The sequence below is a fragment of the Suncus etruscus genome, chromosome 5 (genome assembly GCF_024139225.1).
Source record: "Suncus etruscus isolate mSunEtr1 chromosome 5, mSunEtr1.pri.cur, whole genome shotgun sequence".
NCBI lineage: Eukaryota > Metazoa > Chordata > Mammalia > Eulipotyphla > Soricidae > Suncus > Suncus etruscus.
The window spans coordinates 95,542,105-95,565,509 of record NC_064852.1 but is presented as its reverse complement, the minus strand read 5'-3'; the positions used below and the strand labels follow the sequence as shown (position 1 = coordinate 95,565,509).

General features: G+C 39.4%; 1 protein-coding gene and 1 pseudogene across 1 annotated transcript in view; both read right to left on the bottom strand.

The window, feature by feature from the left end:
* TLK1 (tousled like kinase 1) overlaps positions 1-23,405 on the bottom strand; it is a 164,296-nt gene that overhangs the window by 105,518 nt on the left and 35,373 nt on the right.
* On the bottom strand, positions 3,731-3,915 carry LOC126010321 (uncharacterized; annotated as a pseudogene).

The following is a 23,405-nucleotide window of genomic DNA, read 5'->3' as shown; positions in this document are numbered from 1 at the left end:
TGCCTCTTTCTGTCCTTACTTATGTATTAAAAACAAAACAACAACAACAAAAACCCACCAATTGTACAGAAACCAGGACCTATAACTACAGAAACCTGATAGCAACACCCATGATGGTGAAGAGCTCCTACCAGGACCATCGACAATGGCTATGGTGTCGAACAACCTAGTATGCTAGAACCTGGAGTCGGTCTTATACTAGATGTTAGCAAAGAAGCAGAGAAATTGAAACCACATTCAGTGCTGATGAGGATACAGCCATGGCGGTAAAACATTATGTCAACTTATCAAAAAACATACTTAAAAACATTATCATAGGGCCAAAGAGCCATAACTCTACTGGCTAATGTGGCATGCTTCGAAAACAGGAGGCACAGATTAACTCCAGGCATAGGACTTGGATCTCCCAAGTAGCACTGCAATATGGCCAAACACAAAACAAGAAAACAAATCACATGAAGTAATCATAATATCTAGAAAACCCAACTCTGAGTGTGTGTATATATACATAAATATATATATTATATTATAGAAATAAAAGCAAGACCTCAGTACATATATCTATGTTAACATTTTTCACAAAATGTGACACACATTTTAAATGGGCTCCTATTCAACATCAACAAATGAAGGACATTTAAACACATTCTAGACCGCCCCCCGCCCCCCGCCAAAGCGCCTCCACTACTTTACCAATGCCACTTCTAAGAGTTCTTTTCAAGTCCCTCTATTTCCACTCCACCCCACCCCCAGCATGGAAATCTGAGTTGTAATCCAAGACCCAGGGTTAATGAAAACTCAATACCTTGTTTTGCTTCTATATATCACTGATGAGATCACCTAGCATTTGTCTTATTTCCTCTGGCTTACTTCATTTAACATGGTGCCCTTCCATTCCATCGACATTGCAGCAAGATTTCATATTTTCTTATAGTTGAGCAGTAGTCCCCTATGTACATATGCCACAACTTCCTTTATCCATTGCAGCTGTCATTGAACCCAATGATAAATTTCCCAAGTCCGGCCTAATGAAAATAAACAAGCACTAGACTGAGCATAAATGTGCTTATATTTCTGCAAACCACATTTGTTTTGGGCAGTAAGTAGGTGCCAAGAGGACGAACCACTAGGTCATATGAGGGATCTATTTTTACTCTTTTGAAAAAAGTGCCATATTGTTTTTCATTGTGACTGAACCAGATGACATTCCCACCACCAGAAAATGAAGGTTCCTTTTTCACTGCATCCCCGCCAAACACAGATTGTTTCCAATCTTCCTGATATAACGACAATCACAATGACATAAGATGATCACTCATTGTTTTGATTGCCATTCCCCTAATAAGTGATAATAAACACTTTTTATTAAATAAACACTTTACTATGCCTACTAGCCCTCATCATGCCTTCTCCAGGGTAGTGGCTAGTTATCTCCTCTCTCACCACTTTTTGTTGTTGTTACTGTTGAGTTTTGTGTTGCATATATCTTGGTACAGTGTGTTTAAATATTTCTCCTATTCAATAGGGTGTCTTTTCATCTGACATGTTCCTATTTGTTTACTTTATTTTATTATCTTTTTCAATGAAGTTAAATCTACATATAATATACATCCTATAAAGTTCTGTATATATTTCCCTCTATGTAATTTCTGAATTCATCTCTAATCACAAGGCCTTTGATCCACTATGAACTAATGTCTGTGAATGTTGAGATATAGTTGCAGTTTCCTTTTTGCATATGTCTGTCAACCTTTTGCAGCTCTATGTTCAAGAGACTTTTCCTGTTCCACTTCATGCACGTAGCTCCTTTACTACAAATTAATTGTTCATAAATCTGAGGATTTGTCTCTGGGCTTTCAAATTCTCACAATTCCACTGTGTGAAAAAACCATACAGTTTTGATTCCTAATGCTTTATAGTATAATTTGAGGCCAAAAATGCAGAACCTTCTTTGTTTAGAATAGTTTTAGCTATTAGAGGGGTTGTATGATTCCATACAAATTTTAGTAGAACTTGTTCTAATTTTTTAAAAGATATCCCTAAAATTTTGCCAGGCTTTGCATTGAATCTACATCATACTTTTAGACAGGATGGTTCCATGTCTGACAATGTTAAAACTTTCAATCCATGGTCATTAAAATAATTTTTCATGGGCAGGGAAGGTGGTGCTAGAGGTAAGGTGTCTGCCTTGCAAGCGCTAGAGTAGGACGGACCGCGGTTCGATCCTCCGGTGTCCCATATTGTCCCCCCAAGCCAGGGGCGATTTCTGAGCGCATAGCTAGGAGTAACCCCTGAGCGTCAAAAATGGGGTGTGGCCCAAATACCAAATATAATATATATATATATATATATATATATATATATATATATATATATATATATATATATACACACACACACACACACATTTCCTAGTGTCTCTTCTATTTCTCTCTAAAGTGGCATAATTTTGGAGGCCAAAGCGGTAAGGCGTTTGCCTTGCTTGCAAACAACACAGGATTGATGGCAGTTCAAACCCCGGCATCCCATATGGTCCCCCAAGCCCGCCAGGGGAGATTTCTGAGTTCAGGAGTAACCCCTGAGCAACGCTGTGTGTACCAAAAAAAAAAAAAAAAAGTGGCACAGTTTTTGATAAGACCATTTTAAATGAAGTTATCTTTTTATTTCTCTTCTAGCTTGCTAATTGCATACATGAATGCAACCAATTTTTGTGTGGTTGATTTTGTGGCTTACTACTTCTTTTTATGTACAGGTTTACAGGTATTTTTTGTGTGTGTGTGGAATCTTTAGGGCAGGGGTTTCAAACTCGAGGCCCGCGGGCCATTTGAGGCCCTCTGTACAACATTTTGTGGCCCGCGGCCGGCCTTCAAATACCACAGTATTCACGATTATTCGCTTACCAAATAATCGCAATAAAAATCGTATTAGTAAGAAAAAATCGCATTAAACATTCGCATAGCCCGAACAGTTCATTTCGGTGTATGCAAATGTTTAATGTGATTTTTTTTCATGAATATTCAGTAAGTGAAATCACCCCAACTTTGCCTCTTGCGGCCCCCAGGTAAATTGAGTTTGAGACCCCTGCTTTAGGGTGTTCTATGTATCTTTTCATTTCTCTACAAATAGTTTACCTTCTTATTTTCTAATGTGGATGCTTTAATATCTTCTTTCTTGCATCTTTGCTGTGGAAAGACTTCCAAAACCATATTCCTATTAAATAACAGAGAACGTGGCCCATCTTGTTGTCTCATCTGAAAGATCATTTTCCCTTTTTTTGGTAACTGAGTATGATATTGGCTGTGGGTTTTGTCATGTATTACTACCCTGCAGTGTCTTCCTTCTATTCTTAATGAGTTATTTCATACAATCATGAATGGTTGTCAAAGCTTTTCTGCACCTAATGATATGCTCATATGATTTTTATTCTTTCTTTCATTGATATATATAACACTAACTAGTGTCTATGGAATTATCCTTGCATCCCTAGCACAAATCCCACATGACTATAGTTCAGGATCCTTTTGACATACTGTGGGACTTGTTTCAGTAGATTTTGTTGAGGATCTTTTTTTTTTTTTTTTTTTTTTTTTGGTTTTTGGTTTTTGGGCCACACCTGGCGGTGCTCAGGGGTTACTCCTGGCTGTCTGCTCAGAAATAACTCCTGGCAGGCACAGCGGACCATATGGGACACCGGGATTTGAACCAACCACCTTTGGTCCTGGATCGGCTGCTTGCAAGGCAAACGCCGCTGTGCTATGTCTCCGGGCCCTGTTGAGGATCTTTGTATCAATGTTTTTTTGGTTTTTTGTTTTTAAACTTTTTTGCAGGGGTCAGCACATCCAGAGTGCAATGGATAAGACTCACCCTGGGAAAACCACCTTCGTGATCATGGTATCTCCCCTGCCAGGTAAGTATGATTGTATCAATGTTTAACAGGGACAGAAGTTTGTAAAATATTTCAGTGTTATTTCTACTTTTTAGCATGATGTTAGCTTCATAGAGGGAGTTACAAAGGATTCAAGTTTCTTTGATATTCAAGAGCTTGAGGAATATAGGTAGTAAATCTTTGAAGATCTAGAATTTTCCAGTGAATCTCTCTGGCCCTGCACTTTTGTTCTTAGGAAGATTTTTAATTTTTGTTTCAATTTCCTGACTCCTAATAGGTTTGTTCAAGTTTTCTATTTCCTCCTGATTCAATTTTGGGAGACTATATGAGTCTAATAATTCTTCTATTTCTTCTTGGCTCTAAACTTTTATGGCTGGAGCTGTTAATAAAAGTAACTTCTAAGGAAGTTACTAAATTTACTAAAAGTAAATAAAATGTATATATTTAAAAAAAAGTAACTTCTTAGCATCTTTTATATTTCTCAGGTTTCTATTGAACGTGTACCTTTTATCTCTAATCTATATAGGTTCTTGCTCCTTAAAAGTATGTTTGTCAAGTGGAAGCAGAGATAAACAAATGGACTATGTTAAACTGAGAAGCCTCTGCACCTCAAAGGAAATAATGACTAGAATACAAAGAAAGGCCACTGACATAATGAGAGAAATTATTCACTCAATACCATCAGATAAGTGCTAAATATATAAGATATAAATACTGACAGAACTTTACAAGAAAAAAATCTAACCCCATCAAAAAATGAACAGATACTTCCTCAAAGAAGAAATACAAATGGACAAAACACACATAAAAAACTGTTCTACATCACTAATCATATGGGAGAAGCAAATCAAAACAACAATGAGGCACCATCTCACACCAGAGACTGGCACATATCACAAAAAAATTAAGAACAATTAGGCTGGAGAGATAGCATGGAGGTAAGGCACTTGCCTAGCATGCAGAAGGATGGTGGTTCGAAACCCAGCATCCCATATGGTCCCTCAAGCCTACCAGAAGCGATTTCTGAGCATAGAGCCAGGAGCAACCCCTGAGTGCTGCTGGACGTAACCCAAAAACCAAAAACCAAATAAAAAAAAAAGAACAATTAGTGCTGGCTGGTGGGAAGAAAGGAACTTTCATTTGGGGGGGGGGGGGTCACTATATAAGAGGATACTCAAAAAGTTATAGCTGTTAAGGGAATACATCTAAGATATACAAAGGAGATATATGTGTCCCCTTTTATGTCTTTAGAAATAGTCGGGGGAAGGGTGTTGAATCCAGGACACCACTTTGGTCTCCGATTTGGCCTTCTGAAGTCTGCAAAACTACCCCCTGCAATCCCATATCAGGAAGTGTCTTTGAGTGGTGACTTCTCAGAAACTGAGTATGGTAGCAAGCACAGGTACACACTGAGAGTAGATAAATAGAAACAGAGTATTGGTTTCTTCTCAGGCTGAGAGTCTATTTTTTCACTTTGAGAGCTGGTTGGCAGCTGGCTTGAGTGTGAATATGATATGCTTTGTGAGGAGCCAAGAACTGAGTTAAGGGTTAAATGTGGGGTTAATAAAGGACTAGAAATGAGCTTGGAAAGTGGTGAGTGGGGGGGAGTATACAACACATTCTGTATATATAGTAAACATAGATTAAACCCTATGATACCCTATTAAACTGTATATTTTTACACATAGTATGAGTATAGTACATATAGTATAGGTTTGAGAATGGATACTGATGGGAAGGAAAGTCGCCAGTGACTTCCCCACACCCATCCCTCTTGTGCAGAGTGGGGGTTGGGGAAAGCCTGGGGACCCCTTTAAACTCCTCCCCGGCACCCACCTTGCTGGTCTCATGGGTGAGTGCCCAGGGATAGCCCTGGAGTCCAGGAGGAAAGAGAGGAAAGGCTGTTGAGGGCAGCCTGAGCCCAGAAGCCCCCCACTAAGCTCGGTAAAAAAGGCCTTGGGCATGGAGCCTTGCTATTATTTCCCACGCTGGTGAAGACTTCCACCTCCCAGAAGAGGAAAGAGTTCCTTAATGGGCTGGAAGCCGTAAGTTCACCAGCTTGCGAAAGGAACTCTCATTCACTGCTGGTGAGAATGCTGTCTAGACCAGCCTTTATGGAAAACAACATGGAGATTCCTTAAAAACAAAACAACAACAACAAAAAAAAAAAACCTGGAAATTGAGCTCTCATATGATCCACCTCTACCACTCCTAGATATATACCATAGGAACACAAAAACTCAACACAAAAAAGCCTTCAGCACACCTATATTCATTGCAGCACCATTTACTATAGCCAGAATCTGGAAACAACCCAGAAGCCTGGCAACAGATGAGTGGTTAAAGAAACTGTGGTATACATACACAATGAAATACTATGCAGCTGTCAGGAAAAAGGAGTCATGAAATTTTCCTATACATAGATGGACATGGAAACTATTCTGAATGAAATAAGCCAGAGAGAGAGAGACACACACACACACAGAATAGTCTTATCTGTGGGTTTTAAAGAAAAATAAAAAACATTATTATAATAATACCTAGAGACAATAGAGATGAGGGCTGGAAAGACTGGTCCATGATGTGAAGCTTATAACAAAGAGTGGTGAGTTCAGTTAGAGAAAAAACTACACTGACAACTCTCATGACAATGGTAGTAAGTGAGAGAAATAGAATGCCTTTCTCGAAGACAGGCAGGGAGTGGGGAGGAAGGAGATGGGAGACATTGGTGGTGGGAATGTTTCACTGGTGAAGTGGGGTGGGGTTCTTTTTTTAACTGAAATCCAATTACAAACATGTTTGTAATCATGGTGTCTAAATAAAGATTAATTTTTTTAAAAAGTTATTTGTTTTTTCAGGCCTCACCCAGCAACACTGGGGTTACTTGTGGCTCTGAGCTCAGAAATCATTCCTGACAGGCTGGGGGGACAATATGGGATGCCAGGGATGGAACTCAGGTTGGCTGTCTGCAAGGCAAACACCCTACCCGCTGTGCTATCACTCTGGCCCCCAAAGGTAATTTTTTTAAAAACATTAAAAAAAGAACTTGAAAAAAATATCTAGAAGTAATTCTGTTGAGGATCTTCGCATTAGTGTTAAGAGGAATATGAATCTAATGATTTCTTTTCTTTTTTTTTCTTTTTTGGTTTTGGGCCATACCGGGTGACGCTCAAGTTACTCCTGGCTATGCACTCAGAAATCGTTCCTGGCTTGCGGGACCATATGGGATGCCGGGGGATCAAAACACTGTCCATCCTAGGCTAGCGCGGGCAAGGCAGATGCCTTACCCCCTTGCGCCACCACACACCGGCCCCACAATTATTTGTTTCCAATTATTTTCACTGATAATAATTTCCTCTAGAACTCCAATCCCTACCCCTCTCCTTTAAGTCTCAGGGTAGTAACTTCTTAACAAGGGAGGAATTGCTAAACAAAATCCTTACTAAACCCCACCACCACCACCAATTATCTTGGTCCTGAACATCTAGTTAAGAAGTGTTTTTATGACACTTTAGATAGGTTGGTATATTCAAAATTCACTGACATGACTCCAGGCACCAAATAAATACTTACCAAGTATTAATGTACCTTTATAAAAGTCTAATCTTAAATACTGATCACCAACCTGTTACTACCCCTTGGTGGAGCTTGAAGGTACCCATGGCTTTCCCCCATTATCCATTCAGCTCCTTAGGGAGGGTCTGGGTGGGGCCCTGAACTTCGGGCCTCCCAGCTTCTTGAAGGATCTCTCCTTCCTGGGAGCCGGGAGTCTAGCAGGAGGGGGGTTTGGCAGGCCACCGCCATGCTGGAGGCCTACTTAACCAGGCCTAGTGGGGGGTGCGGGACTTGGGTAACCCCAGCACCCCTCTACCACCTTGCTCCAGATCTCCAGGGCTTCCCCGGGCCACATGCCTGGGCAAGCCGGTGAGTTGGGCCCCTTGGTGGAGCTTGAAGGTACCCTAGGCTTTCCCCCATTATCCATTCAGCTCCTTAGGGAGGGTCTGGGTGGGGCCCTGAACTTCTGGCCTCCCAGCTTCTTAAAGGATCTCTCCTTCCTGGGAGCCGGGAGTCTAGCAGGAGGGGGTTTGGCAGGCCACCGCCATGCTGGAGGACTACTTAACCAGGCCTACTGGGGGTGCGGGACTTGGGTAACCCCAGCACCCCTCTACCACCTTGCTCCAGATCTCCAGGGCTTCCCCGGGCCACATGCCTGGGCAAGCCGGTGAGTTGGGCCCCTTGGTGGAGCTTGAAGGTACCCTAGGCTTTCCCCCCATTATCCATTCAGCTCCTTAGGGAGGGTCTGGTGGGGCCCTGAACTTCTGGCCTCCCAGCTGCTTGAAGTCACTGGTAATCTCTGTCCAGTCTATATTTTCAAAATCACGCGGGGGCAATAGCCCCTGCGCGCACAAGAAACATTAACAGTACTCACTATCATTGAATTATGTTTTTATTTATGCAGAAGGTCCATTTTGTACTCTGCCCTTTTGCATACCCCTTCATAAGATCATATTTCTCTTTAACTTCCTTCACTCCTATCATCATTACTCCTCATTTAACCTATCTAACTTAAGTACTGTAGAGTCCTAAGTCACAGATCAAAGTGGTGCCCTGGAGTTAATATCCACCCAACTATTTTAAAAGGCATAAAATGGACACTTATGTCTCTTCAACATTTTATGGGTGTTTTCTTTGACGGCTATAACTTTTGCTGAATATTTTCTTATACAGTGAAATCCCCCCCCCCTTTGTTTTTTATCTTCTCTTTGTGAACTGCTCAATATGAAATTTGGTGTGAAAGAATCCCTCAGTTTAATGCTTATGTTTGAACCAAGTCATAGGGTTTTGTTGGAAATGTTCTTACGCCCCATATATATCTGATAGCACCACGTGGCTTTATTTCTTGTTTGCTTAGGCACACTAAAATGGGAAAATACTATACATACCAGTAAGTTCTTATCTAGTAGCGATGGGAACACACAAATCTTGTAGTGCAATGAGACCTTACACCCTGAACATTGACATAAAAACCTGGTACAGGCCTCAGAAGAATGGGCATTCTCCATTCACCCCTGATCTAGAGAAGACATCTACAAAACATCCAAGGTTGTATATAACATCACCCGGAGGCATTCCTGTACCAGGGAAGACCCTACAGCTGCTCTGACATCGATCTACTCAAAAGAGACACCCCTTAACACTGAGAAGACAACAAGAACAATGACCTGCTTACTGGACAGGGCTTGCTGTATTGCCCCTTAATGGTGAGGTTTGTCCATAACATCACCTGGAAGCAATCCTCTACCACAGAAGACCCTACCACTGCTCAGACATCGTCCTGCTCAAAAGAGACTTCCCTTAACACTGAGAAGACTTAACAACAACAACCTGCTTACAGGACAGGGCTTCCTGCATTGCGCTTTCATGGTGAGGTGAAACGAGAAGGCACTCCACATCATGACTTCAATGTAGGACATGCAGATTCCAGAATCTTTAATACAGAAACATGATACCAACAACAGAGACTGGGTGATAAGTGTGTTGGCGCTACGGACAATGTCTTGGATCGAATGATAACTTGCCTGAGGCCTAGAGCTGGTCTTATGCCAGGAAACTTCAGGGGTAGGATCTCTCTGTATTTAGGCCAAGGTTATTCTTTTCCATGCCTCTCATATTTTGGTGGGCCTATGCAAAACAACAATTGCCACTCTAACACCGTTTTTAACTGTGCTCCTTTGACTCTAATCCTTAAAATGCACCCACTTAAAATTTGAGGTTAACTTAAGCTAATATGCATGTACATGGAAATGTAAAAAATACTATGCCTCTAATGTTTAAGGAGTTACGTAAGTTTTATGGGTTTATCGATTGCCTTGTGTGCTGTTAAGAAATATTATAATGTGCTACAATCTGGGAACTTGAGGGACAAAGTAATTACACATGGATTCTGTTTTATTTATCTTAACTTTCTTTGGCTGAAAGTTCAAAGTTAAGATATCAGCAAGGGGACTTCTTCTGATAATTATGTTATGGGTGATTGTCCTTCCACTGTAACTTTACCTTATCCTCTTTCTTTGCATCTTTTGTTCTCATAATTCAAAATAAAAAAAATTATAAAAAAAAAATTGCTACATAGCTGCTAAAGAAGAACATAAGTTACGGGCTTTGCACACCTCACATTTATAGCTTTTGTAAATTTATTCACTTCATCTTTTTTTTAATTCCACATATATTTTTTTTTACCACCAATTGATGCACATCTAAGTAAATTCCACTTCAAACTGTACCTAATATTTTTCTTAACTTTGAAAATTTTCTTGTCTATAGTTGTTCTACAGACTATTCAGGGCTAATTTTCTTATGACTACAAACTTGGCAGTGATTCCGTGAAAAAAACAACATTAAGTAGTATCAATAACAAACTGTCAACTTAGTAAGAGCCAAAGAAAACCAATCTAAATCAGTTGCTTTGAATTTTCAATTGACTACTGATGTTCTTTTCAAATGCCCTCAACTCTAAAATCAAATGTTCTTGGCAAAAAAGATAATATTCTTTTAAGAGTTTATTTTCTCTGAATACATTTCTTTGCTACAATCAAACACAACTTAGGCACTTCAACATTAGTAAATGACTTTCCTTGCCTGGCTAATAAATTAGCCACTAAAAAACTTGTTTTTTGTGACAGATTCATTTTCATTTATTATTTTTGGGAGATTATTATTCAATCAAATATTCATTTTAATGCTTAAGTTTTCTTTTACTCAAAAATACCTTAAAAGTTGAAAATACGGGCCCGGAGAGATAGCACAGCGGTGTTTGCCTTGCAAGCAGCCAATCCAGGACCAAAGGTGGTTGGTTCGAATCCCGGTGTCCCATATGGTCCCCCGTGCCTGCCAGGAGCTATTTCTGAGCAGACAGCCAGGAGTAAACCCCTGAGCACCGCTGGGTGTGGCCCCAAAAAAAAAAAATAAAGTTGAAAATACTATGATGTATGCTAAATTCAATAACAATTTATATAGTATTTTTATTTTTTGAACGTTATGCTTTTGTTAGCTATTTTTTAAATAATATCATTATTTAAGCATTTTTTGTAGGTGGGTTTTCAGTTATAAGAAAGAACACCCCTTTTCACTAGGGCAACCTGCCCATAACCAATGCCCATCTTCCTCCTACCACGAACCCTGCCTTTATTTGAGACAGGCATTCTATTTCACTCACTACCATTGTCATGATAGTTGTCAGTGTAGTTATTTCTTTAATTGAACTCACCACTCTTCATGGTAAGCTTCCTATAATGGGCCAGTCTTTCCAGCCCTCATCTCAATTATCTGTGGTATTATTAAATAATCTCTCTTATTTTTCTAAATCCCATAGATAAGTGAGAATGTTTTTTGTGTGTGTTTCTCTCTGACTTATTTCACTCAGCATAATAGTTCCCATGTCCATCCATTTGTAGGAAAATGTTGTTTGATCCACTTCTTTGAAGAATGTCATGGGTATCCTTAGAGGAATTTCATTTAATCTGTACAATGCTTTGGGGAGTATTGCCATTTTAATGATGTCAGTCCTCCCAATCCATTAACAGGATATGTGTCTCTATTTCCTTGTGTCCTCTTTTTATTTCTTGAAGCAGGGTTTTGTAGTTTTCTTTGTAAAGGTCCTTGACCTCAGTTAAGTTGACTCCAAGGTATTTGAGCTTGTGTGGCACTAATGTGAATGGGATTTTTTTATTGGGGGGGGGGGGCCTCACCCAAGACGTTCAGGGGTTACTCCTGGTTATGCGCTCAGAAATCAATCCTGGCTTGGGGGACCACATGGGACACCGGGAATCAAACTGAGGTCTGTCCTGGGTTAGCCACGTGCAAAGCAAATGTCCTACCACTGCGCTATTGCTCCGGCCACAGGATTGCTTTTTTTTAATGACCATTTCTTCACTATCATCATTATTTGCGTATAAGGCCATTGATATTTGTGTATTAATTTTGTAGCCTACCACTTTGCTATATGAATCTATAGTTCCTAGAAGCTTTTTGGTATAGTCTTTAGGATTTTCCAAATATAGTCGCATATCATCTGCAAACAGTGAAAGCTTGACTTCTTCCTTTCCAATCTGGATGCCCCTGATATCTTTTTCTTGCCTAATTGCTATGTCAAGAACTTACAGCACTACTGAACAAGTGGGTCCGAGATGAAGTCAAGGAAGAAATCAAAACATTCCTGAAAACAAATGCCAATGAAGATACAAATTATCAGAATTTATGGGACACAGCGGTACTAAGAGGAAACTTTATAGCTTTGTGAGCACACATCAGGAAGGAAAAAGGAGCCTACATAAATAGCTTAATAATACAGCTTATAAAACTAGAAGATGATCAAAAGGAACCAACAGGTAGGCAGAAGGAAATAACAAAGTTTAGAGCAGAAATCAATGAAGTAGAAATGCAAATAACAGTCCAAGAGATCAACACAAGCAAAGTTGGTTCTTTGAAAAAATAAACAAGATTGATAAACCACTAGCAAAACTGACGAAGAGAGGGAGAGAGAGCAAACCGGATTAGAAATGAAAGGGGGGGTGGGAAAAAGAAAAAGAAATGAAAGGGGGGGCGGAGAGATTAGCACAGCGGCATTTGCCTTGCAAGCAGCTCATCCAGGACCTAAGGTGGTTGGTTTGAGTCCCGGTGTCCCATATGGTCCCCCGTGCCTGCTAGGAGCTATTTCTGAGCAGATAGCCAGGAGTAACCCCTGAGCGCTGGCAGGTGTGACCCAAAAACCAAAGAAATGAAAAGGGGGAGATCACTACAGATACTACAGAGTTTCAAAGGGTAATCAGAGACCACTTTGAGAAACTATACCACAAAACATGAGAACCTGGAAGAAATGGATAAATTCTTGGACTCTTATTATTTTCCACAGTTAAACAGGAAGATCTAGCATAACTAAACAGACCCATCACTACTGAGGAATTAAAATGGTAATCAAAAGTCTTCTCCCCAAAAACAAAAGCCCAGGCCCAGATGGATTTAATTAATTATTAATTAATTAATGTTTCAGATCTTTCAAACCTTTCAGGAGGAACTACTACCAATTCTTTTCAGACTCTTTCAAGAAAACTGTAAGAAACAAATACTCCCAAATAGTTTTTTATGAAGCTAACATCACCCTGATACCAAAACCAGACAGAGATGCTGCAAAAAAGAAAACAAGAGACCAATATCCCTGTTTTGTATTTTATTTCACTACAATGGGCTAGTCTAAAATGAAAAATTTAACTAGGACCATATTCAAGGTAGAACATTTGCTTGAAGAGCAAGGCTAGATATAGTTCTCTATTCTATAGTGGTTTCATATTTTTCACCCACACACACCTTCCTCCTCCCTTTTGATGACTTGAAAAGCATACACTTGACTGATAATCCAACATTTAGTTCTGGTGTCCCCAGGGAAGTAGCATCAGGCTATGGCTCACACCCCACAGAGATCTGTAGAAGTAGTGGGTGCTTGCACACACACATTCTAGTAATACTTGTCAAGAGCCACGTTCCTGAGAATGGCATTCACAGATCTTATTATTTGCGCTCACAGGGTGAGGGTACATCTCTTTTTAGTTGAGGTGTCTATACACCTTGTTTGTAGTGAGGTCAGAAATCACCTGCAGTGCCAGGAATCAAAGAGAGCAAGCGGCAGAGTGCTAAGCACAAATAGCAGAACCAGTGGTCAGTGCATATAGCAGTGCTGGGACCTGAAATCTGTGACCCTCTGCTCTCAAGACAGGTGTTCTAGTCTAAGCCATGTCTATCATCTTTCACTTCTAGTCTTTCCATTCTATTTTAAAGCTAAGGAAATAGTGACACTGAGAGATTGCTATGTTGCCTGGAACTTATTGATATAATTCAACTTTTCAAGCACCCTATTCCAAAAGAATGGTTCAAAAGAACGAAGATGGAAAGGAGGAGAGGGAGATGATGGGACAGGGGAGGAGAGCCGGGGTGGGGGAGAAAAAGTGAAACAGAGAGAGAATATGCATATGCAAGAAGGATTATTCTCCCAAAAGTTCTAAAATAGGAATCTGCTAAACTTTGACCTTATTAACCTTCTCCTCACTACTATAAAGTCATCTGGTATCCTATCTCTAACTTAAGTATTAACTTATTGAGATTCTTTCTTCCATTTTATTCCTTTTCCAAAAACATTCTAATTGTGAAATAAATTACAGAGCCAGGTCAATGTAAAAGTCCTATGACTTGGGGATGGAGCAAACTACAGGTTTGGTGTTTGCCTTGCACACAGCCGACCGGGGTTCGATCTCCAACATTCCATATGGTCCCAAGTCTGGCAGGAGTGATTTTTAAGCAGAGCCAGGAGGAACCCCCCAAAAGCCACCTGGTGTGGCCCAAAATCAAAACCAAAACCGAAGTCCCATGACTACTTCCATAAAAAAAAAAAAAAAAAAAACCCTTAGAGGTCATCATATGATGTATTTAAAAAGGACAGTGTTAAAAGATTGCCCCATCTCAGTGTAATCTGCCCCATCTCAGTGTAATCTGCCCCAAGTGAAATCTGCCAGTGAAACAAGGGCTATGGATCATTGGGGCTACCTAAGGGGCTATATCCAGCAAGACACTCAAAGGTGCTTAGATTGAGAATCAATCCAAAATCAACCCCAAAGTATCACACATGTAAAGTACAAGTAACACTGGGCCACACATTTTATTTTGTTTTGTTTTTAGGATGGGCCACACATGGCAGTGCTAGGAACCAAGTGTAGTGACAGGAGTCGAACCTGGGTCAGCTGTGTGCAAGGAAAGTATGGTAATCATACTATCACTCTGCCTTCAGTCCCACTTTAGTCATTAAAGACCACTTGTAGCTGGAAAGAAAACAAGTTGAAGGGTCAGAAATGATACATTTCTGTTTTTGTTTTGTTTTGTTTTTTGTTGTTTTTTGTTTTGTTTTGTTTTTGGGTCACACCTGGCGAAGCTCAGAGGTTCCTCCTGGCTGTCTGCTCAGAAATAGCTCCTGGCAGGCACGGGGGACCATATGGGACACCAGGATTCGAACCAACCAACTTAAGTCCAACACCGCTGTGCTATCTCTCCGGGCCCAGAAATGATACATTTCTCTCTCGCCTCTTTCTCTTCTGTCTCTCTTCCTCTCGTGTGCAAGCATGCAGTATTAAAACACCACATAAAATAATCTACTGCTAATAAACAACGACAAAATATTTTAAATGTGACTTTTTTGGTTTGTTTTGGGATCCCTTCCTGCAATGCTCAAGAGTTATGCCTCACTCTTTACTTAGGAATCACTCCTGGTTATTCTTGGGGTATACTAGATGCCAAAGATCAAACTCCAGTTGATCATGTGTAAGATGAATGAATACCTTCTTCACTGTATTACTGCTCCAAAACCAATAATCTAAATGTCTATAGTTATTTAAAAGCACAATGTTGCCAATATAATCTCTAACACATTTTCACGAGACTTCTAAAATGGATTTCTATTAACATTTACTGTAGCAATATAGTTTTAGGATTATGAGCATGAACTAAGACTGCCAAACTGAGTTCTAATTCCTGTTTTGTCACTTGAATTATCCTTCATAAAAAAAGTGGTAAAAGGGCCTGGAGAGAGAGCACAGCGGCGTTTGCCTTGCAAGCAGCCAATCCAGGACCAAAGGTGGTTGGTTCGAATCCCGGTGTCCCATATGGTCCCCCGTGCCTGCCAGGAGCTATTTCTGAGCAGACAGCCAGGAGTAACCCCTGAGCGCTGCCGGGTGTGGCCCAAAAACCAAAAACCAAAAAAAAAGGTAAAAAGAGAGCCTATTTCATAATAGTTATCTAAATTGAAAATATAAATATATTTGTATATATATTCTTAGCAAGTTCCTAGAATATGTAAATTTCCAACAGGCATATCTGCTTAGGAAAATACCTGCTCTCAATGCTCACATACATATTTTGTTATTCTACAAAATAAATTATCTAACTTATTATCTAATAAATGAATTATCTTTAACTATCACTAAATTGCTATAAATTCTAAAGAATGCCAAATAGTTTAGGCTCAAAATATAAATCTATTAAGATCATAAAGTTCTTCTGAAAAGGAACATTTTCCCAGTAACCAAATCACCCAAAAAGCAAAATTTCTACATTGTAATAAGTAAAACTGCAACTTTTACAGAAATACCAACTTGTCCATTTAAATCATACACTAGAGCAGTCAATTGGGGGGGGAGACTTAATTTGGAACACAACCAGGGGGGCTACTCCTGGCTAAGATACTCAATGGTATCTCAAAGCAGTGCTCAAACGACCAGGCAGTACTAAGGACTGAACCAAAACCTACAGCATAAACAGAACTCATTTGGTGGGGAGGGGGGGCAGTTAAGATTAAGTGGTATAAAGTTAGAAATATCTGATGAGTTTTAAATCTATGAAACAAGTTCATATAAGTTTAACCTAATTTCTACTAAGTGATCAGAACGACCTATGATATAATCAGTCACTTAGTGTTTTTAAATTTATGATTGTCATTTCTTAGTACTGAAAAACTCGAGGAAGTTTTGAGTCACACCAGTACCACAAGTCTTTAATGTATTAGTCTAAATTCTGTCAAAACAGTGACAGTACAGTCTTATTAAGTACAAACTGTATTTTCCAGTATATAAGATGACATTTTAACCCATGAAAATCTCCTTAAAAGTTGGGAGTCGTCTTATATGCCAGTATATGGCATGTTGAAACTATGTCCAGCTTCAGGGACGAGTGATCCGACCCTCTCTAACTGCCGCACACCATCCAGCTGCCAGGTGTCATCACTCAGTCCTCTGCTTGACCTGATTAATCTTTCAGGGTACACTGAGGAGCTGAGTTACCAAGTGCTACATCACATCCAGCCGCCAGGTATCGTATCTGGTATGTGGCTTTCTGGTGCTCAGTCCTCTGTTCAGCTTTTATGAAACACAGAGGAAGCGCTCTGTCTTGTTCTAGCTGTTCTATTAATGACTGCACCCAGCCAGTTGCTCTTAGAGGAGCCCCCTCTCTCTGCTCTCAATGTAGATCACAATTAAAAAAATCACTACAAAGGACAAATGTAAAATGATTGTTCGCACTCCAAAGTCTAGCTTAATTAAACATATGCTGTTAACCTCTGAGGGTTCTACTCTTTTTCTATTACATTTTTAAATTTCCATTTGGTGTGCATTAAAAGAGAGTTGGTCTTATACAGCAAATATAGCCCAAACCCTATTTTTTAACAGGAAAAGTAGGGGGTTGTCTTATACACTGGAAAATACAGTAGCTTAAAATGTATGCCCTCAACTTTTCACTGTTATCTACTTAGTCTATTACCTACATTAAATATTCTGAATTATACCAATGTCCTTTAAATAGTTTTGTTTTGTTTTGAGTTTTTTTTTCTTGGATTTTGGCCACAACCGACAATGCTCATGGGTAAGTTACTCCTGGCTCTGTGTTCAGAAATAGCTCCTGGCAGGCTCGAGGGACCACATGGGATGCCAGAATCAAACATCTGTCCATCCCAGGTCAGCAGCATGCAAGGCAAATGTCCTACTGTTGTTCTATTACTCCGGCCTCTAAATAGTAGTAATTTTAAAACTTCTTTCCACTGCTAATTTGCCTCATGAAAAAAGTTTATATTTTGGAAATAAGAAAGCAATTTTACTTCTTTTCATTGGTCATGAACCAAAATTAACAGTAAAAACAAAAATAAAAACTGAGTCTTTAAAAAATCCCACTCATAATCCTGAAGAAGACCAATGTTAACTTCTGATTTTTTCCAACCTATTTTTCCCAACAAATTATACTATAGGGGGCCGGAGTGGAGGTGTAAGCTGTATGGCGTCTGTCTTGCACGTACTAGCCTAGGAAAAAAAAATACTATAGTATATGATCACATTATAATTATATTATGGTATACTGTATTATAGTTTAGTGTTATAATATATTATAGTAGCTCCTGGTATTCAGATATTTAAGTTTACAATTTTAAACATTTTAGTTTCCATATATTATATTCTAGTATTATATTATAGTAGATCCTGGTATTCAGATATTTATAAATTTACGATTATAATCATTCCCAAAAGAACTTGAAGTTCAGGATATAAGGCCTCGATGGGAACCTATGGCAGCATGCCAGCAGTGGCACACGAAGGCCTTGCAGCTAGCATGCGGGAAGATGCGGGAAGGGGTCCGCAATTAAGATATGCGGCGCAGCAGGAGGCAAGTGTGCTGGTGTCTGATTTGTAGCTCACTTGGCAACAGGGCCGAACTGGCCATTGGGAGGACCAGGCATTGTGCGGCAGTTTGAACTCTCAGGCTCAAAAAGCCATCACTGATATAAGGTGTCATTTGCTGATATTCTGCTAATGAAAAGTACTAATATAAAATCTCCAGCTATCCATTCTGTTTACATTTTGCTTCTCCTGTAGTTACCTATCCAAAACCTCATATAGAACATGTAACAATGTCTTTCCCAATGACCAAAAACACCTCTAAAAAAAAAAGTATTATGAGATAAATCCAGTTAATGCTGATGACAGAAGTAGCCGTTCATTGTCACTAAAAAAAAAAAAATACACTTAATTATGTTCATTACATGTTAATGTTACTGCCCATATAATGCAAAATACTTATTTTATTTTGTTTTTGTTTGTTTGTTTGTGGTTTTTTGGGTCACCTGGCGATGCTCAGAAATCACACCTGGCTGGCACAGAGGAGGACCATATGGGATGCCGGAATTCGAACCACCATCCATCCTGGATTGGCTTCATGCAAGGCAAACAGCCTGCCACTGTGCTGTCTCTTGAGCCCTATTATTTTTTTAATTTTTAAAGATTTATTTATTTATTTATTTATTTATTTATTTGGGGGGGCCACACGTGGCAACACTCAGGGTGTACTCCTGGCTCTGTGCTCAGAAATCACTCTGAGGCTCAGGGGACCATATGGGACGCTGGGATCCGAATCTGGGTCCGTCTCGGGTCGGTTGCATGCAAGGCAAATGCTGTGCTATCTCTCTGTCCCCCTAGAATACTTATTTTAATCATATTTACTTAAACTTCCTTACCAATAGCTTGCATGTCAAAAGTGATGGTTGTTTAAAACTGTATAGTAAGTTTTTGGGGTTCACTGCAATATTTACTCAACTTCAACAAATTTACATTTCTCTCCAAAACAAAAAACTCCTTATTTTCTTCTATTTTTACACAGGTGCTTGTATTTTAAGGGCATTCACAAATTTCAGAACCAAGAAATAGCACTACTATCAAGATTCTACACTAATTACTATTTTGTAACTTATGTTCTTCAAATTGTACAAAAATTATATTTCCATGAACATATTTTCATGACGTCCTAACATTCCATCAAATGAATATGCAGGTGATTCAAGTAGTTTCTAATTTCTAGCTATTAATATCCATAAGACAAAGCTTTGTACTTAAAATGCTTAGAATTTAGAATTGCTTCCTTAGGGCCCGGAGAGATAGCACAGCAGTGTTTGCCTTGCAAGCAGCCGATCCAGGACCTAAGGTGGTTGGTTCGAATCCCAGTGTCCCCATATGGCCCCCCCCCCCCGTGGCCTGCCAGGAGCTAGTTCTGAGCAGACAGCCAGGAGTAATCCCTGAGCACCGCCGGGTGTGGCCCAAAAACAAAAAACAAAAAACAAAAAAAAACAAAAAAAAAAAAAGAATTGCTTCCTTAGAATGACAAGTCTCAGAGTTAATGATTTTAACATAGGAAAAATAAAGTATATTTATTTCTTCCTATATTCACCCCAATAATTTCCATCTAGAGTTAATAAGTGTGCATAAAAGCTCTAACATAGCTATGGCCAGAGTGGTGGTGCAAGCAGTAGGGCATTTGCCTTGCACGAACTAGCCTAGGATGGATCGTGATTCGATACCAGGTGTCCCATATGGTCCCCCAAGCCAGGAGCAATTTCCGAGTGCATAGCTAGGTATAACACCTGAACGTCACCAGGTGTGGCCCAAAATGCAAAAAGGAAAAAAGAAAAAGATTTAACATAGTTGACCTCTGGCTGATGCCTTTGGAAAGGTTTTTCTGAAAAGTCTATTTTTTCCTCAATGATAAGAGATTTGGTTTTTATGGAGTATAGCTTGTTTCTGAAAACAATATGCTACATATTAGGAAGATATCCATAATATCCATATCTAAAAGAGTCTAGAATTGACCTCTCTAGATACTGATACTGCATATGCTGCTGCATTTTACTGTGAGGGAACAGTATGGATTTTACATGCCTTCACTTATGAGGGAGAGAAGCCTATGAACTCATCTCTCCTCCTACTTATCCTCTTCGCCCTTATGACAAGCTGTATATGTTTGCTGATGCTATAATATATTCCCTTTTCTTTGGGGGGGGGGGTCACACCCAGCAGCGCTCATGGGTTACTCCTAGCTCTAGGCTCAGAAATCACTTCTAGCAGGCTCGGGGGACCATATGGGATGCCAGGATTCGAACCACCGTCCTTCAGCATGCAAGTCAAACGGTCCACCTCCATGCTATCTCTCTGGGCCCTATAATATATTCTCAACCATGAGTGTCATACATCCTAAGCCACATGAGTCTATCAAGCAAATCTCTTAACGTGGGGGTGGGCCTTGAGGACACCTGCCACAGCACTTGAAATCCTGTATGCCTAGGAGATTATTTTAAAACAAACTGATAGAACATCTGGGTCACTAGTAAGAAGCCATGTTCAGAGCCGTAGGCAAGAAACAGAGACTGCCCAGATGTCTGAGGTTATAGAAATGTAGGCAAGTTAATTTCATATACCTCCTTCCCCTGTGGAGCATCCCTATGAATGCTTTATAGTTCTTAAATCTCCCTGGCCAACAGTCATTCTGAGTGCAGCTGTATAAATGAGCGGGTGTGTCTCCTCTCACTATGATGTAAGCTCCAAAAGAAATGAACTTAGATTTTATTTGTTCACTAAAATACCAAGGTGTCTAAAAGATTGACCAATAATAAACAAATTCCCAATAAATATAAATTGAAAAAAACTTTGTATTTTCTGACAAACCCTAATTATCAAATTGAAGAATACTTAAGTCTTACAGAGAAAAAAAAATAAAAAAACACACTTTTTATCTGCTCTACCACTTCACAATTTCAACCTCAGCTATCTCAGTCATAAAATGTGAATAAACATGGGGCCGGAGAAATAGCATGGAAGTAGGGTGTTTGCCTGGCATGCAGGACAGTGGTTCAAATCCCAGTATCCTATATGGTCCCCTCACACCTGCCAGGAGCGATTTCTGAGCATAGAGCCAGGAGCAATCCCTGAGCGCTGCCGGGTGTAACCCAAAAATAAAAGAACAAACAAAAAAATAATAAAATGTGAATAAACAGAGCCCAAGGATGCAGCTTAGTGGTAGAGTTCTTGCCTTAAACTACAAAACCCCAAGTTCAATCCCCTGTACTACCCTATATTTGTTGAGTTTGATCCATGTGACAATAGTGGTGTGATCCCCAAGCATGTGAATCACCCCCCTTGAGAGCACTGCAACAAACTGAGCAAGCACCAAATGCATAATCTCAGACATAGCACCACCAATGACAATAGTACTTGCAAAAGGAGACAAAAGGGGAAGCTGGAAAAAAAAATGTGAGTAACTTTTAGACATTACAATAATTGCAAAACTATATAAGGGTAATTCTCGTTGGCTTAATATATTTGACTCTTCAGAACACAATAGATATCATAAAATACTACTTCTTGTGATAAATAGTATAGTTCTGCAGTACAGTACTGTCAGACTCTATGATCTCTGGCAGCACCAAAAAATATACTGCTTTTCTTAAAGTGTTATAGTTTCTGCATTTTCTGCTTATTTACAGATCCTAGAGTAGAGATACAGGCACCAATGTACTGATCCAAATAAGAGAAAGACAATAGCTTAGTCTAGACCAGTAGCAGATCAGAAGAATTATTCTAAGTAACAAAAATATATATAGGAGTTGGCAATATTTTGACTTTGAAAAATAAGAAAAGTATTTACAGCTTAGTTGAGGATAGCCATTAGTAAGAGAAGCCGACCTGTGTGTGATCTCCTTTTTGAAGACATTGTATTTAGTGTATTTTAGGGAAACAGGATGTAAAGGGACAATAGCTGAGTTTCTTTCCAGCAGTGCTCCCTTATTCTATTTAAGAGGTGACAAGAGTTGAAAGCTAGAAAAAAATGCCTAATTCTATAGGAAAATGTTCACTCATAATTAGCAGTGATCATGTGACAAGAAAAAACATTTTAGGTACAAAAAAAAGTCATACTAATAAATAAAGTACAAAAAATGGGGAGAAAACCTTTTCACTGCTATCAAGATAAAAAAGGAGTTAACTATGCCATGGGTTATTGTATGATCATCTTTATTATAAATTACTGGACATAAAAGAATTACTATAAGAACAGTGCTGGAGAATTCATCACTATGAAAAACGGAAAAGATGATGTTTAAAAAAAGTCAAATGACTTTTTCCGACTTAGTATATCAGAACAAGCTTTTATAAGTCCGAATACCATGCAGCTCTAAACAGCTCAAAATACTATTTGATGGGGCCGGGTGGTGGCGCTAAAGGTAAGGTGCCTGCCTTGCCTGCGCTAGCCTTGGACAGACCGCGGTTCGATCCCCCCGTGCCCTTGCCTGCGCTAGCCTTGGACAGGACCGCGGTTTCGATCCCCCGGTGTCCCATATGGTCCCCCCAAGCCAGGGAGCAACTTCTGAGCACATAGCCAGGAGTAACCCCTGACATTACTGGGTGTGGCCCAAAAATCAAAAAAAAAAAAAATACTATTTGATACAAGACATAAGCAAGATTTGAGTGAACAACTCTATATTACACTTAAGAAATATTACTATTTCATTTCTTTAATTGTATTATATGTACCTTCATGCTGTCAGGTTGTATTCAGCTCTTTATAAACAATCATGGGGGCCAGAGTGATAGTACAGTGTTTAAGCAGCTTCCCTGGTATACCATATGGTCCTCCCCAACCCTGCCAGGAGCATCCCTGAGTACAGTCTGGAGTAAGCTCTTAGCACAGCTAAGGGTACCCAACCCACAAAAAAAACTCAATTATGGGATAATTTTGCCCCATACTAAACTACAACAGAATTTTTCCATTACTATGTTTCCTATTTTACTCTACTCTTTTTCTTATAAGGTATTATTTTTTATAAGAAGTAAGCTTTATTAAAGGGTAACTTACTTAAAAAAGTAGCTACTTTAAGAGTAGCTTAATAGAATACAGCACCCAAATCTACTCTATGGAGTTTGGCTTTAATAAGACACTTATAAAGTAAATGTTTATTAATTATCATTGGTTGCCTCAGTTTCAATTTATTTATTTAGTATTTTCTTTTAGGGCCACAAAACCAATTGTTCAGGAGTCACTCCTAGCTCTGTATTCAGGAATCAACTTGTTATTTTTTACAAATGTAAACTGCAAGAGGAAAGAAAACATTTTTTACTTT